Below are 17,923 nucleotides of genomic sequence, written 5' to 3'. Positions count from 1 at the left end.
AGATTTTGGCCTCTAGCTCAGCCGCCACCTAGGGAAACCTACCAAACCTGTGCATTTCTGAAAACTAGAGACCTAGGGGAATCCAAGGAGGGGTGACTGGCGGGGCTCGGACCAGGTTCTGTTACCCAGAATCCTTTGCAAACCTCATATTTTGGCTAAAAAAACGCATTTTCCTCACATTTGAGTGACAGAAAGTTCTGGAATCTGAGAGGAGCCACAAATTTCCTTCCACCCAGCGTTCCCCCAAGTCTCCCGATAAAAATGATACCTCACTTGAGTGGGTAGGCCTAGCGCCCGCGACAGGAAACGCCCCAAAGCGCAACGTGGACACCACCAAAATTTTGGAAGAAAACAGAGGTGTTTTTTGCGAAGTGACTACCTGCAGATTTTGGCCTCTAGCTCAGCCGGCACCTAGGGAAACCTACCAAACCTGTACATTTCTGAAAACTAGAGACCTAGGGGAATCCAAGGAGGGGTGACTGGCGGGGCTCGGACCAGGTTCTGTTACCCAGAATCCTTAGCAAAGCTCAAAAATTGGCTAAAAAAACACATGTTCCTCACATTTCTGTGGCAGAAAGTTCTGGAATCTGAGAGGAGCCACAAATTTCCTTCCACCCAGCGTTCCCCCACGTCTCCCGATAAAAATGATACCTCACTTGTGTGGGTAGGCCTAGCGCCCGCGACAGGAAACGCCCCAAAGCGCAACGTGGACACATCACAGAAAACAGACCTGTTTTTAGCAAAGTGCCTACCTGTAGATTTTGGCCTCTAGCTCAGCCGCCACCTAGGGAAACCTACCAAACCTGTGCATTTCTGAAAACTAGAGACCTAGGGGAATCCAAGGAGGGGTGACTGGCGGGGCTCGGACCAGGTTCTGTTACCCAGAATCCTTTGCAAAGCTCAAAAATTGGCTAAAAAAACACATGTTCCTCACATTTCTGTGGCAGAAAGTTCTGGAATCTGAGAGGAGCCACAAATTTCCTTCCACCCAGCGTTCCCCCACGTCTCCCGATAAAAATGATACCTCACTTGTGTGGGTAGGCCTAGCGCCCGCGACAGGAAACGCCCCAAAGCGCAACGTGGACACATCACAGAAAACAGACCTGTTTTTAGCAAAGTGCCTACCTGTAGATTTTGGCCTCTAGCTCAGCCGCCACCTAGGGAAACCTACCAAACCTGTGCATTTCTGAAAACTAGAGACCTAGGGGAATCCAAGGAGGGGTGACTGGCGGGGCTCGGACCAGGTTCTGTTACCCAGAATCCTTTGCAAAGCTCAAAAATTGGCTAAAAAAACACATGTTCCTCACATTTCTGTGGCAGAAAGTTCTGGAATCTGGGAGGAGCCACAAATTTCCTTCCACCCAGCGTTCCCCCAAGTCTCCCGATAAAAATGATACCTCACTTGCGTGGGTAGGCCTAGCGCCCGCGACAGGAAACGCCCCAAAGCGCAACGTGGACACCACCAAAATTTTGGAAGAAAACAGACCTGTTTTTAGCGAAGTGCCTACCTGTAGATTTTGGCCTGTAGCTCAGCCGCCACCTAGGGAAACCTACCAAACCTGTGCATTTCTGAAAACTAGAGACCTAGGGGAATCCAAGGAGGGGTGACTGGCGGGGCTCGGACCAGGTTCTGTTACCCAGAATCCTTTGCAAAGCTCAAAAATTGGCTAAAAAAACACATGTTCCTCACATTTCTGTGGCAGAAAGTTCTGGAATCTGAGAGGAGCCACAAATTTCCTTCCACCCAGCGTTCCCCCACGTCTCCCGATAAAAATGATACCTCACTTGTGTGGGTAGGCCTAGCGCCCGCGACAGGAAACGCCCCAAAGCGCAACGTGGACACATCACAGAAAACAGACCTGTTTTTAGCAAAGTGCCTACCTGTAGATTTTGGCCTCTAGCTCAGCCGCCACCTAGGGAAACCTACCAAACCTGTGCATTTCTGAAAACTAGAGACCTAGGGGAATCCAAGGAGGGGTGACTGGCGGGGCTCGGACCAGGTTCTGTTACCCAGAATCCTTTGCAAACCTCATATTTTGGCTAAAAAAACGCATTTTCCTCACATTTGAGTGACAGAAAGTTCTGGAATCTGAGAGGAGCCACAAATTTCCTTCCACCCAGCGTTCCCCCAAGTCTCCCGATAAAAATGATACCTCACTTGAGTGGGTAGGCCTAGCGCCCGCGACAGGAAACGCCCCAAAGCGCAACGTGGACACCACCAAAATTTTGGAAGAAAACAGAGGTGTTTTTTGCGAAGTGACTACCTGCAGATTTTGGCCTCTAGCTCAGCCGGCACCTAGGGAAACCTACCAAACCTGTACATTTCTGAAAACTAGAGACCTAGGGGAATCCAAGGAGGGGTGACTGGCGGGGCTCGGACCAGGTTCTGTTACCCAGAATCCTTAGCAAAGCTCAAAAATTGGCTAAAAAAACACATGTTCCTCACATTTCTGTGGCAGAAAGTTCTGGAATCTGAGAGGAGCCACAAATTTCCTTCCACCCAGCGTTCCCCCACGTCTCCCGATAAAAATGATACCTCACTTGTGTGGGTAGGCCTAGCGCCCGCGACAGGAAACGCCCCAAAGCGCAACGTGGACACATCACAGAAAACAGACCTGTTTTTAGCAAAGTGCCTACCTGTAGATTTTGGCCTCTAGCTCAGCCGCCACCTAGGGAAACCTACCAAACCTGTGCATTTCTGAAAACTAGAGACCTAGGGGAATCCAAGGAGGGGTGACTGGCGGGGCTCGGACCAGGTTCTGTTACCCAGAATCCTTTGCAAAGCTCAAAAATTGGCTAAAAAAACACATGTTCCTCACATTTCTGTGGCAGAAAGTTCTGGAATCTGAGAGGAGCCACAAATTTCCTTCCACCCAGCGTTCCCCCACGTCTCCCGATAAAAATGATACCTCACTTGTGTGGGTAGGCCTAGCGCCCGCGACAGGAAACGCCCCAAAGCGCAACGTGGACACATCACAGAAAACAGACCTGTTTTTAGCAAAGTGCCTACCTGTAGATTTTGGCCTCTAGCTCAGCCGCCACCTAGGGAAACCTACCAAACCTGTGCATTTCTGAAAACTAGAGACCTAGGGGAATCCAAGGAGGGGTGACTGGCGGGGCTCGGACCAGGTTCTGTTACCCAGAATCCTTTGCAAAGCTCAAAAATTGGCTAAAAAAACACATGTTCCTCACATTTCTGTGGCAGAAAGTTCTGGAATCTGGGAGGAGCCACAAATTTCCTTCCACCCAGCGTTCCCCCAAGTCTCCCGATAAAAATGATACCTCACTTGCGTGGGTAGGCCTAGCGCCCGCGACAGGAAACGCCCCAAAGCGCAACGTGGACACCACCAAAATTTTGGAAGAAAACAGACCTGTTTTTAGCGAAGTGCCTACCTGTAGATTTTGGCCTGTAGCTCAGCCGCCACCTAGGGAAACCTACCAAACCTGTGCATTTCTGAAAACTAGAGACCTAGGGGAATCCAAGGAGGGGTGACTGGCGGGGCTCGGACCAGGTTCTGTTACCCAGAATCCTTTGCAAAGCTCAAAAATTGGCTAAAAAAACACATGTTCCTCACATTTCTGTGGCAGAAAGTTCTGGAATCTGAGAGGAGCCACAAATTTCCTTCCACCCAGCGTTCCCCCACGTCTCCCGATAAAAATGATACCTCACTTGTGTGGGTAGGCCTAGCGCCCGCGACAGGAAACGCCCCAAAGCGCAACGTGGACACATCACAGAAAACAGACCTGTTTTTAGCAAAGTGCCTACCTGTAGATTTTGGCCTGTAGCTCAGCCGCCACCTAGGGAAACCTACCAAACCTGTGCATTTCTGAAAACTAGAGACCTAGGGGAATCCAAGGAGGGGTGACTGGCGGGGCTCGGACCAGGTTCTGTTACCCAGAATCCTTTGCAAAACTCAAAAATTGGCTAAAAAAACACATGTTCCTCACATTTCTGTGGCAGAAAGTTCTGGAATCTGGGAGGAGCCACAAATTTCCTTCCACCCAGCGTTCCCCCAAGTCTCCCGATAAAAATGATACCTCACTTGCGTGGGTAGGCCTAGCGCCCGCGACAGGAAACGCCCCAAAGCGCAACGTGGACACCACCAAAATTTTGGAAGAAAACAGACCTGTTTTTAGCGAAGTGCCTACCTGTAGATTTTGGCCTGTAGCTCAGCCGCCACCTAGGGAAACCTACCAAACCTGTGCATTTCTGAAAACTAGAGACCTAGGGGAATCCAAGGAGGGGTGACTGGCGGGGCTCGGACCAGGTTCTGTTACCCAGAATCCTTTGCAAAGCTAAAAAATTGGCTAAAAAAACACATGTTCCTCACATTTCTGTGGCAGAAAGTTCTGGAATCTGAGAGGAGCCACAAATTTCCTTCCACCCACCGTTCCCCCACGTCTCCCGATAAAAATGATACCTCACTTGTGTGGGTAGGCCTAGCGCCCGCGACAGGAAACGCCCCAAAGCGCAACGTGGACACATCACAGAAAACAGACCTGTTTTTAGCAAAGTGCCTACCTGTAGATTTTGGCCTGTAGCTCAGCCGCCACCTAGGGAAACCTACCAAACCTGTGCATTTCTGAAAACTAGAGACCTAGGGGAATCCAAGGAGGGGTGACTGGCGGGGCTCGGACCAGGTTCTGTTACCCAGAATCCTTTGCAAAGCTCAAAAATTGGCTAAAAAAACACATGTTCCTCACATTTCTGTGGCAGAAAGTTCTGGAATCTGGGAGGAGCCACAAATTTCCTTCCACCCAGCGTTTCCCCAAGTCTCCCGATAAAAATGATACCTCACTTGCGTGGGTAGGCCTAGCGCCCGCGACAGGAAACGCCCCAAAGCGCAACGTGGACACCACCAAAATTTTGGAAGAAAACAGACCTGTTTTTAGCGAAGTGCCTACCTGTAGATTTTGGCCTGTAGCTCAGCCGCCACCTAGGGAAACCTACCAAACCTGTGCATTTCTGAAAACTAGAGACCTAGGGGAATCCAAGGAGGGGTGACTGGCGGGGCTCGGACCAGGTTCTGTTACCCAGAATCCTTTGCAAAGCTCAAAAATTGGCTAAAAAAACACATGTTCCTCACATTTCTGTGGCAGAAAGTTCTGGAATCTGAGAGGAGCCACAAATTTCCTTCCACCCAGCGTTCCCCCACGTCTCCCGATAAAAATGATACCTCACTTGTGTGGGTAGGCCTAGCGCCCGCGACAGGAAACGCCCCAAAGCGCAACGTGGACACATCACAGAAAACAGACCTGTTTTTAGCAAAGTGCCTACCTGTAGATTTTGGCCTCTAGCTCAGCCGCCACCTAGGGAAACCTACCAAACCTGTGCATTTCTGAAAACTAGAGACCTAGGGGAATCCAAGGAGGGGTGACTGGCGGGGCTCGGACCAGGTTCTGTTACCCAGAATCCTTTGCAAAGCTCAAAAATTGGCTAAAAAAACACATGTTCCTCACATTTCTGTGGCAGAAAGTTCTGGAATCTGGGAGGAGCCACAAATTTCCTTCCACCCAGCGTTCCCCCAAGTCTCCCGATAAAAATGATACCTCACTTGCGTGGGTAGGCCTAGCGCCCGCGACAGGAAACGCCCCAAAGCGCAACGTGGACACCACCAAAATTTTGGAAGAAAACAGACCTGTTTTTAGCGAAGTGCCTACCTGTAGATTTTGGCCTGTAGCTCAGCCGCCACCTAGGGAAACCTACCAAACCTGTGCATTTCTGAAAACTAGAGACCTAGGGGAATCCAAGGAGGGGTGACTGGCGGGGCTCGGACCAGGTTCTGTTACCCAGAATCCTTTGCAAAGCTCAAAAATTGGCTAAAAAAACACATGTTCCTCACATTTCTGTGGCAGAAAGTTCTGGAATCTGAGAGGAGCCACAAATTTCCTTCCACCCAGCGTTCCCCCACGTCTCCCGATAAAAATGATACCTCACTTGTGTGGGTAGGCCTAGCGCCCGCGACAGGAAACGCCCCAAAGCGCAACGTGGACACATCACAGAAAACAGACCTGTTTTTAGCAAAGTGCCTACCTGTAGATTTTGGCCTCTAGCTCAGCCGCCACCTAGGGAAACCTACCAAACCTGTGCATTTCTGAAAACTAGAGACCTAGGGGAATCCAAGGAGGGGTGACTGGCGGGGCTCGGACCAGGTTCTGTTACCCAGAATCCTTTGCAAACCTCATATTTTGGCTAAAAAAACGCATTTTCCTCACATTTGAGTGACAGAAAGTTCTGGAATCTGAGAGGAGCCACAAATTTCCTTCCACCCAGCGTTCCCCCAAGTCTCCCGATAAAAATGATACCTCACTTGAGTGGGTAGGCCTAGCGCCCGCGACAGGAAACGCCCCAAAGCGCAACGTGGACACCACCAAAATTTTGGAAGAAAACAGAGGTGTTTTTTGCGAAGTGACTACCTGCAGATTTTGGCCTCTAGCTCAGCCGGCACCTAGGGAAACCTACCAAACCTGTACATTTCTGAAAACTAGAGACCTAGGGGAATCCAAGGAGGGGTGACTGGCGGGGCTCGGACCAGGTTCTGTTACCCAGAATCCTTAGCAAAGCTCAAAAATTGGCTAAAAAAACACATGTTCCTCACATTTCTGTGGCAGAAAGTTCTGGAATCTGAGAGGAGCCACAAATTTCCTTCCACCCAGCGTTCCCCCACGTCTCCCGATAAAAATGATACCTCACTTGTGTGGGTAGGCCTAGCGCCCGCGACAGGAAACGCCCCAAAGCGCAACGTGGACACATCACAGAAAACAGACCTGTTTTTAGCAAAGTGCCTACCTGTAGATTTTGGCCTCTAGCTCAGCCGCCACCTAGGGAAACCTACCAAACCTGTGCATTTCTGAAAACTAGAGACCTAGGGGAATCCAAGGAGGGGTGACTGGCGGGGCTCGGACCAGGTTCTGTTACCCAGAATCCTTTGCAAAGCTCAAAAATTGGCTAAAAAAACACATGTTCCTCACATTTCTGTGGCAGAAAGTTCTGGAATCTGAGAGGAGCCACAAATTTCCTTCCACCCAGCGTTCCCCCACGTCTCCCGATAAAAATGATACCTCACTTGTGTGGGTAGGCCTAGCGCCCGCGACAGGAAACGCCCCAAAGCGCAACGTGGACACATCACAGAAAACAGACCTGTTTTTAGCAAAGTGCCTACCTGTAGATTTTGGCCTCTAGCTCAGCCGCCACCTAGGGAAACCTACCAAACCTGTGCATTTCTGAAAACTAGAGACCTAGGGGAATCCAAGGAGGGGTGACTGGCGGGGCTCGGACCAGGTTCTGTTACCCAGAATCCTTTGCAAAGCTCAAAAATTGGCTAAAAAAACACATGTTCCTCACATTTCTGTGGCAGAAAGTTCTGGAATCTGGGAGGAGCCACAAATTTCCTTCCACCCAGCGTTCCCCCAAGTCTCCCGATAAAAATGATACCTCACTTGCGTGGGTAGGCCTAGCGCCCGCGACAGGAAACGCCCCAAAGCGCAACGTGGACACCACCAAAATTTTGGAAGAAAACAGACCTGTTTTTAGCGAAGTGCCTACCTGTAGATTTTGGCCTGTAGCTCAGCCGCCACCTAGGGAAACCTACCAAACCTGTGCATTTCTGAAAACTAGAGACCTAGGGGAATCCAAGGAGGGGTGACTGGCGGGGCTCGGACCAGGTTCTGTTACCCAGAATCCTTTGCAAAGCTCAAAAATTGGCTAAAAAAACACATGTTCCTCACATTTCTGTGGCAGAAAGTTCTGGAATCTGAGAGGAGCCACAAATTTCCTTCCACCCAGCGTTCCCCCACGTCTCCCGATAAAAATGATACCTCACTTGTGTGGGTAGGCCTAGCGCCCGCGACAGGAAACGCCCCAAAGCGCAACGTGGACACATCACAGAAAACAGACCTGTTTTTAGCAAAGTGCCTACCTGTAGATTTTGGCCTGTAGCTCAGCCGCCACCTAGGGAAACCTACCAAACCTGTGCATTTCTGAAAACTAGAGACCTAGGGGAATCCAAGGAGGGGTGACTGGCGGGGCTCGGACCAGGTTCTGTTACCCAGAATCCTTTGCAAAGCTCAAAAATTGGCTAAAAAAACACATGTTCCTCACATTTCTGTGGCAGAAAGTTCTGGAATCTGGGAGGAGCCACAAATTTCCTTCCACCCAGCGTTCCCCCAAGTCTCCCGATAAAAATGATACCTCACTTGCGTGGGTAGGCCTAGCGCCCGCGACAGGAAACGCCCCAAAGCGCAACGTGGACACCACCAAAATTTTGGAAGAAAACAGACCTGTTTTTAGCGAAGTGCCTACCTGTAGATTTTGGCCTGTAGCTCAGCCGCCACCTAGGGAAACCTACCAAACCTGTGCATTTCTGAAAACTAGAGACCTAGGGGAATCCAAGGAGGGGTGACTGGCGGGGCTCGGACCAGGTTCTGTTACCCAGAATCCTTTGCAAAGCTCAAAAATTGGCTAAAAAAACACATGTTCCTCACATTTCTGTGGCAGAAAGTTCTGGAATCTGAGAGGAGCCACAAATTTCCTTCCACCCAGCGTTCCCCCACGTCTCCCGATAAAAATGATACCTCACTTGTGTGGGTAGGCCTAGCGCCCGCGACAGGAAACGCCCCAAAGCGCAACGTGGACACATCACAGAAAACAGACCTGTTTTTAGCAAAGTGCCTACCTGTAGATTTTGGCCTGTAGCTCAGCCGCCACCTAGGGAAACCTACCAAACCTGTGCATTTCTGAAAACTAGAGACCTAGGGGAATCCAAGGAGGGGTGACTGGCGGGGCTCGGACCAGGTTCTGTTACCCAGAATCCTTTGCAAAGCTCAAAAATTGGCTAAAAAAACACATGTTCCTCACATTTCTGTGGCAGAAAGTTCTGGAATCTGGGAGGAGCCACAAATTTCCTTCCACCCAGCGTTTCCCCAAGTCTCCCGATAAAAATGATACCTCACTTGCGTGGGTAGGCCTAGCGCCCGCGACAGGAAACGCCCCAAAGCGCAACGTGGACACCACCAAAATTTTGGAAGAAAACAGACCTGTTTTTAGCGAAGTGCCTACCTGTAGATTTTGGCCTGTAGCTCAGCCGCCACCTAGGGAAACCTACCAAACCTGTGCATTTCTGAAAACTAGAGACCTAGGGGAATCCAAGGAGGGGTGACTGGCGGGGCTCGGACCAGGTTCTGTTACCCAGAATCCTTTGCAAAGCTCAAAAATTGGCTAAAAAAACACATGTTCCTCACATTTCTGTGGCAGAAAGTTCTGGAATCTGAGAGGAGCCACAAATTTCCTTCCACCCAGCGTTCCCCCACGTCTCCCGATAAAAATGATACCTCACTTGTGTGGGTAGGCCTAGCGCCCGCGACAGGAAACGCCCCAAAGCGCAACGTGGACACATCACAGAAAACAGAACTGTTTTTAGCAAAGTGCCTACCTGTAGATTTTGGCCTGTAGCTCAGCCGCCACCTAGGGAAACCTACCAAACCTGTGCATTTCTGAAAACTAGAGACCTAGGGGAATCCAAGGAGTGGTGACTGGCGGGGCTCGGACCAGGTTCTGTTACCCAGAATCCTTTGCAAAGCTCAAAAATTGGCTAAAAAAACACATGTTCCTCACATTTCTGTGGCAGAAAGTTCTGGAATCTGGGAGGAGCCACAAATTTCCTTCCACCCAGCGTTCCCCCAAGTCTCCCGATAAAAATGATACCTCACTTGCGTGGGTAGGCCTAGCGCCCGCGACAGGAAACGCCCCAAAGCGCAACGTGGACACCACCAAAATTTTGGAAGAAAACAGACCTGTTTTTAGCGAAGTGCCTACCTGTAGATTTTGGCCTGTAGCTCAGCCGCCACCTAGGGAAACCTACCAAACCTGTGCATTTCTGAAAACTAGAGACCTAGGGGAATCCAAGGAGGGGTGACTGGCGGGGCTCGGACCAGGTTCTGTTACCCAGAATCCTTTGCAAAGCTCAAAAATTGGCTAAAAAAACACATGTTCCTCACATTTTATGGCAGAAAGTTCTGGAATCTGAGAGGAGCCACAAATTTCCTTCCACCCAGCGTTCCCCCACGTCTCCCGATAAAAATGATACCTCACTTGTGTGGGTAGGCCTAGCGCCCGCGACAGGAAACGCCCCAAAGCGCAACGTGGACACATCACAGAAAACAGACCTGTTTTTAGCAAAGTGCCTACCTGTAGATTTTGGCCTGTAGCTCAGCCGCCACCTAGGGAAACCTACCAAACCTGTGCATTTCTGAAAACTAGAGACCTAGGGGAATCCAAGGAGGGGTGACTGGCGGGGCTCGGACCAGGTTCTGTTACCCAGAATCCTTTGCAAAGCTCAAAAATTGGCTAAAAAAACACATGTTCCTCACATTTCTGTGGCAGAAAGTTCTGGAATCTGGGAGGAGCCACAAATTTCCTTCCACCCAGCGTTCCCCCACGTCTCCCGATAAAAATGATACCTCACTTGTGTGGGTAGGCCTAGCGCCCGCGACAGGAAACGCCCCAAAGCGCAACGTGGACACATCACAGAAAACAGACCTGTTTTTAGCAAAGTGCCTACCTGTAGATTTTGGCCTGTAGCTCAGCCGCCACCTAGGGAAACCTACCAAACCTGTGCATTTCTGAAAACTAGAGACCTAGGGGAATCCAAGGAGGGGTGACTGGCGGGGCTCGGACCAGGTTCTGTTACCCAGAATCCTTTGCAAAGCTCAAAAATTGGCTAAAAAAACACATGTTCCTCACATTTCTGTGGCAGAAAGTTCTGGAATCTGGGAGGAGCCACAAATTTCCTTCCACCCAGCGTTTCCCCAAGTCTCCCGATAAAAATGATACCTCACTTGCGTGGGTAGGCCTAGCGCCCGCGACAGGAAACGCCCCAAAGCGCAACGTGGACACCACCAAAATTTTGGAAGAAAACAGACCTGTTTTTAGCGAAGTGCCTACCTGTAGATTTTGGCCTGTAGCTCAGCCGCCACCTAGGGAAACCTACCAAACCTGTGCATTTCTGAAAACTAGAGACCTAGGGGAATCCAAGGAGGGGTGACTGGCGGGGCTCGGACCAGGTTCTGTTACCCAGAATCCTTTGCAAAGCTCAAAAATTGGCTAAAAAAACACATGTTCCTCACATTTTATGGCAGAAAGTTCTGGAATCTGAGAGGAGCCACAAATTTCCTTCCACCCAGCGTTCCCCCACGTCTCCCGATAAAAATGATACCTCACTTGTGTGGGTAGGCCTAGCGCCCGCGACAGGAAACGCCCCAAAGCGCAACGTGGACACATCACAGAAAACAGACCTGTTTTTAGCAAAGTGCCTACCTGTAGATTTTGGCCTGTAGCTCAGCCGCCACCTAGGGAAACCTACCAAACCTGTGCATTTCTGAAAACTAGAGACCTAGGGGAATCCAAGGAGGGGTGACTGGCGGGGCTCGGACCAGGTTCTGTTACCCAGAATCCTTTGCAAAGCTCAAAAATTGGCTAAAAAAACACATGTTCCTCACATTTCTGTGGCAGAAAGTTCTGGAATCTGGGAGGAGCCACAAATTTCCTTCCACCCAGCGTTCCCCCAAGTCTCCCGATAAAAATGATACCTCACTTGCGTGGGTAGGCCTAGCGCCCGCGACAGGAAACGCCCCAAAGCGCAACGTGGACACCACCAAAATTTTGGAAGAAAACAGACCTGTTTTTAGCGAAGTGCCTACCTGTAGATTTTGGCCTGTAGCTCAGCCGCCACCTAGGGAAACCTACCAAACCTGTGCATTTCTGAAAACTAGAGACCTAGGGGAATCCAAGGAGGGGTGACTGGCGGGGCTCGGACCAGGTTCTGTTACCCAGAATCCTTAGCAAAGCTCAAAAATTGGCTAAAAAAACACATGTTCCTCACATTTCTGTGGCAGAAAGTTCTGGAATCTGAGAGGAGCCACAAATTTCCTTCCACCCAGCGTTCCCCCACGTCTCCCGATAAAAATGATACCTCACTTGTGTGGGTAGGCCTAGCGCCCGCGACAGGAAACGCCCCAAAGCGCAACGTGGACACATCACATTTTTTCATTGAAAACAGTGCCTACCTGTAGTTTTTGGCCTGTAGCTCAGCCAGCACCTAGGGAAACCTACCAAACCTGTGCATTTCTGAAAACTAGAGACCTAGGGGAATCCAAGATGGGGTGACTTGAGGGGCTCTGACCAGGTTCTGTTACCCAGAATCCTTTCCAAACCTCAAATATTGGCTAAAACAACGCATTTTTCACACATTTCGGTGACAGAAAGTTCTGGAATCTGAGTGGAGCCACAAATTTCCTTCCACCCAGCGTTCCCCCAAGTCTCCCGATAAAAATGATACCTCAGTTGTGTGGGTGGGCCAGGTGCCTCCAACAGAATAAGGCCCAAAACTTGTAGAGATACAGGGGATAGTAATGCGAGTTTATAAGGACATATTCTTTTATACATCTTTAGACTGACTCTGCTTTGGGGACCCACATACGTGAGGTGTCATTTTATTTGGGAGACTGAGGGGAACACTGGGGAGTAGGAATTTTGTGCTGGAGTGGTGATCGTACGAAGAAAAGTCAGGAAAATATGTTTTTTTTAAGCACATTTTGAGGTTTACAGAGGAGTCTGGGTAAGAAAATGTTGGGGGATCCACGCAAGCCACTCCTCCCTAGACTCCTTGGGGTGTCTAGTTTTAAAAAATGTCTGGGTTTGGTAGGTTTCCCTAGATGAAGGCCGCACACAGGACCAAAAACATAGGTGCCCTCTCCCCCCCCAAACACAGGTAGTTTTGTAATATATCGTTTTGATGTGCCCACATACGTCCGTGATGTGCCAAACACTAAAATTTTGAAAAGAAACACACTTAGGTTATGTGAAAAAGACCCCTCACCCACCAACCAAGTTGGTGGCATGCTTCATCATCGGGGTCCCACCTGAGGCACCTAGCGTGTCATAGGTGTGCTGCGACGCCTGATTACAGCGGAGCAGGTTTGGTCATTTTTACCACACATACTGGTTGGATTTGGCACGAGGGTGAGTGATGGTTCAGTGGATCAAATTTTACTAACAAGAGCTTTCACAAAAATGAAAAGCACTGTTAGTAACTGAAAGGCAAAAAACTGAACCAATGACTCACAGCTCGTGAGCTGTAAAGCCGCGACAAGGCACCAACCGCTTTACAGTCCATTCACACAACTTTCATACATGACACACACAAGGCCATTCACACCGCCAGCCACGGGCCCAGCACATTACAACACTCACATCGACAGACAGCGCCACTCAAGGGCCCATCACTTACATACGCCCACATGCCTGATACAACAATCACACCAGCTGATGGGAGTGTGTGGACTGGTGTTTGGCTTGCAGTGTGTTGCAGTAGCCAACATCAAGTCAATATGTACAGTCTCAGCCAAGCCCCACTCCACACACAATGGCATCATATTTTTTTTTTTTTTAACAGAGGAACCCCTAACTAAGTAGAAAGAATTACAAAACAACAAACACAAAAGCTCTAACTAACAACATGACAGAAATGCTAACCATGAAACTAAACACATGAAAATACAAAACAGACATGAGTTTACACTCATGGTTGTTCCCAGAAATTCTTCTGGGTGTGGTAATTCTTAAAACAAGCACCGACACACAGCCCAGGCTTTGAAGGACAATCTGGGCAGTACATTCGAGACTCCCTCCGGATACCTCTTCGAAAACACACTCTACATTTCTTAGCTGGAAAGTCTTTTTTGGGTGTGGGAGGAATGTGCTCAGCAAAGTGGCGATCTTTCAATCTAGCCACATCCTCCACCACTGCTTCTCTAGGAACTCTGGCCTGTTCCACCACAATAAGGCTCTCTATCACTGACTCCTGAAATTTCACAAATGTCATCTTTGAGTCTGGAGACCTATCCCTAAACACAATAAAAGCATTGAAGGTTGCTAAGTGGAAGAGGTGAAGTGCTAACTTCTTATACCAAACATAAGACTTACGAATAGCAGTATAAGGTTCCAACCTCTGGTCAACTCTATCTACACCTCCCATGTGCTTATTATAATCTAAAATGCACACAGGTTTGCGCACTTCAGCAACCTGGCCCCAAACAGTCACAGGGGAAGTACTCTCATCATGGATGGTACTTAGCATGTAGACATCCCTCTTGTCTGAAAATTTCAAAGCTAGCAGCTCCTCGTTCCGCAAGGCACAGCACTGTCCCCTCTCAAGTTTTTTACAGACAAGCTCCCTTGGATAGCCTTTCCGGTTAGAACGGATTGTGCCACAAGCAACTGTGTCCACTCTAAACAATTCCTTGAACAACTGCACACCAGTGTAGAAGTTATCTACATACAAATGGTGACCTTTGTTGAACAGTCGTCTACCAAGATCCCACACTATTTTCTCAGTAACTCCAAAAGTGGGAGGACAACCAGGGGGGTCAATATTGGAATCCCTACCAGTGTACACACGGAAACTATACACATATCCTGTCCTACTTTCAGACAGCATATACAATTTAATTCCATATCGTGCCCTTTTGCTAGGAATGTACTGCCTAAAAACCAAACGACCCTTGAAGAGGACCAAAGACTCGTCCACACTTATCTCTTTGCCTGGAACATAGACCTCCGAAAACCGATCTACAAAATGATCAAGGACAGGCCTAATCTTAAAAAGACGGTCAGAATCTGGGTGATCTCGTGGCAAGGCTAATGCATTGTCAACAAAATGCAGCATCCTAAGAAGAAGCAAATACCGATTACGACTCATGGTAGCTGGAAATATAGCTGTTGCCATCAAGGGACTAGTAGACCAATAAGAAGCCAGTGACGGCTTCCTTATCAACCCCATCAAAAAAGTCAAACCCAAAAACTTTTTTAGCTCCTCCAAATTTGTGGGAATCCACTGGGCAGCTCTAGAGTGTGGCCTAAGTCTAGCAGCGTTGTCCCTCAAATGCTGCTCCGCATACAAATTAGTCTGCTCAACAATCTCTTCCAAAAACACATCATCCATGAATAACTCAAAGAAATTGATAGGCATAAAGTTCTCTGTATTGGCGTTACACCCCGGGAGACCAGTAAAGGCAGGCAACTCTGGCTGCTCCATGTTTGGGGCAACCCAGACATCAGGTCTTCTAACGGGAAACCTTTCAGCCCCAGGTTGCTGCACTATTGGCACATCAATGTCCTCCTCTAAAACAGAACCTTCATCTGCACTGAGTGTGGCTTCATCATCAGAAGATTCCCCACCAACAGAAACATCACTGCCAGAATCTCTGACTTCCTCCTCTGCCTCAGATGCAGAGTCCGTCTCATAGTCATGATCAGACTGTGACTCAAAAAGCATACCAACCACCTGCTGAGCGGTCATCCTGCGGCTAGCCATGATCTCTCCTGCTAAAATTAACTGGACAAATTCACCACCAACAACCAGCACTGTGTAAGACAAGTAACAAAGTGTAGCTTTGTTAGTAAGAGTTACAAACTCAAAAACTATACCGCTCACTTGCCTGAAAAAGCTTGATTCACCAGCAACTACACAGCAATCACCAATGATATCCCACTAAAAAGAAAGAAAGAAAGGCAAATTAGAAATAAGACACAACAAATATCATTGTGCACAAACCTAAGGACAATTTCACACACAATCCTGCATTTAGTACACCCCCTACAAACATGTCATTCATGCATGGCAACAATACTCCTTTGGAGTAAATTGTTTTTACTTACCTAAAACATGCAACTGTGCAAACTGCAGGTCAACCACCGCCAAAACCGCAAGGAGCCACAGCAAATAAAGCAAAAGCTTTGAACTAGAACAAAAAGGAGGAAAAATTCTTTTATCACAAATGCAAAGACTTCTTCAGTTGACAAACACCCCACCATCAAACATTTTAGAAATTGGTGCCTAAGTGGATTCTGTCATAGGGGCAGATGGGCCTACTAAAAAAATAGGCCTGTCTGCCCCAAGGAAGCCAGAAAATACCTTTAGTACTGTGTCCCCATGGAGAGCGACCCTTGCCAAAGGGGACAGCCCTCAAACAAAAAAAAACAAAAAAAACACACACAACACTATCCCTGGTGCCTAAGTGGCTTCTGCCCCCTTGGGGGCAGGTGGGCCTAAGAAAATAGGCCCATCTGCCCCCAGGGGGTGTAGAAATGGCCAACAGGTCAATGCCCCCCTTGGGGGGGGCGCCCCGTGACCAAGGGGACGCCCCCCCACCAAAATAAACCCATCAAAAAAAATCCCTGGCGTTCTAGTGGTTTCTGCCCCCCTTGGGGGCAGATCAGCCTAAAAATAATAGGCTGATCTGTCTCCAAGGGGTGCAGAAATGGCCTGGGTACATGTGCCCCCAAAGTGGGGGGCGACCCTTGCCCAAGCCCCCCCCCCATCCACTAACACACACACACACACACACTATCCCTGGTGTCTACGTGGCTTCTGCCCCCCTTGGGGGCAGGTGGGTCTAGAAAAATAGGCCCATCTGCCCCCAGGGGGGGCAGAAATGGCCAACAGGTCAATGCCCCCCTTGGGGGGGCGCCCCGTGCCCGAGGGGACGCCCCCCCACAAAAATAAACACATAAAAAAAAATCCCTGGCGTTCTAGTGGTTTCTGCCCCCCTTGGGGGCAGATCAGCCTAAAAATAATAGGCTGATCTGTCTCCAAGGGGTGCAGAAATGGCCTGGGTACATGTGCCCCCAAAGTGGGGGGCGACCCTTGCCCAAGCCCCCCCCCATCCACTAACACACACACACACACACACTATCCCTGGTGTCTACGTGGCTTCTGCCCCCCTTGGGGGCAGGTGGGTCTAGAAAAATAGGCCCATCTGCCCCCAGGGGGGGCAGAAATGGCCAACAGGTCAATGCCCCCCACAAAAATAAACACATTTAAAAAAATCCCTGGCGTTCTAGTGGTTTCTGCCCCCCTTGGGGGCAGATCAGCCTAAAAATAATAGGCTGATCTGTCTCCAAGGGGTGCAGAAATGGCCTGGGTACATGTGCCCCCAAAGTGGGGGGCGACCCTTGCCCAAGCCCCCCCCCATCCACTAACACACACACACACACACACTATCCCTGGTGTCTACGTGGCTTCTGCCCCCCTTGGGGGCAGGTGGGTCTAGAAAAATAGGCCCATCTGCCCCCAGGGGGGGCAGAAATGGCCAACAGGTCAATGCCCCCCTTGGGGGGGCGCCCCGTGCCCGAGCGGACGCCCCCCCACAAAAATAAACACATAAAAAAAAATCCCTGGCGTTCTAGTGGTTTCTGCCCCCCTTGGGGGCAGATCAGCCTAAAAATAATAGGCTGATCTGTCTCCAAGGGGTGCAGAAATGGCCTGGGTACATGTGCCCCCAAAGTGGGGGGCGACCCTTGCCCAAGCCCCCCCCCATCCACTAACACACACACACACACACACACACACTATCCCTGGTGTCTACGTGGCTTCTGCCCCCCTTGGGGGCAGGTGGGTCTAGAAAAATAGGCCCATCTGCCCCCAGGGGGGGCAGAAATGGCCAACAGGTCAATGCCCCCCTTGGGGGGGCGCCCCGTGCCCAAGGGGACGCCCCCCCACAAAAATAAACACATAAAAAAAAAACCCTGGCGTTCTAGTGGTTTCTGCCCCCCTTGGGGGCAGATCAGCCTAAAAATAATAGGCTGATCTGTCTCCAAGGGGTGCAGAAATGGCCTGGGTACATGTGCCCCCAAAGTGGGGGGCGACCCTTGCCCAAGCCCCCCCCCCATCCACTAACACACACACACACACACACTATCCCTGGTGTCTACGTGGCTTCTGCCCCCCTTGGGGGCAGGTGGGTCTAGAAAAATAGGCCCATCTGCCCCCATGGGGGGCAGAAATGGCCAACAGGTCAATGCCCCCCTTGGGGGGGCGCCCCGTGCCCAAGGGGACACCCCCCCACAAAAATAAACACATAAAAA

This window comes from Pleurodeles waltl, chromosome 4_2, assembly GCF_031143425.1.
Source record: "Pleurodeles waltl isolate 20211129_DDA chromosome 4_2, aPleWal1.hap1.20221129, whole genome shotgun sequence".
Lineage (NCBI taxonomy): Eukaryota > Metazoa > Chordata > Amphibia > Caudata > Salamandridae > Pleurodeles > Pleurodeles waltl.
The sequence above is the reverse complement of the archived record's forward strand: the minus strand, read 5'-3'. Positions refer to the sequence as shown.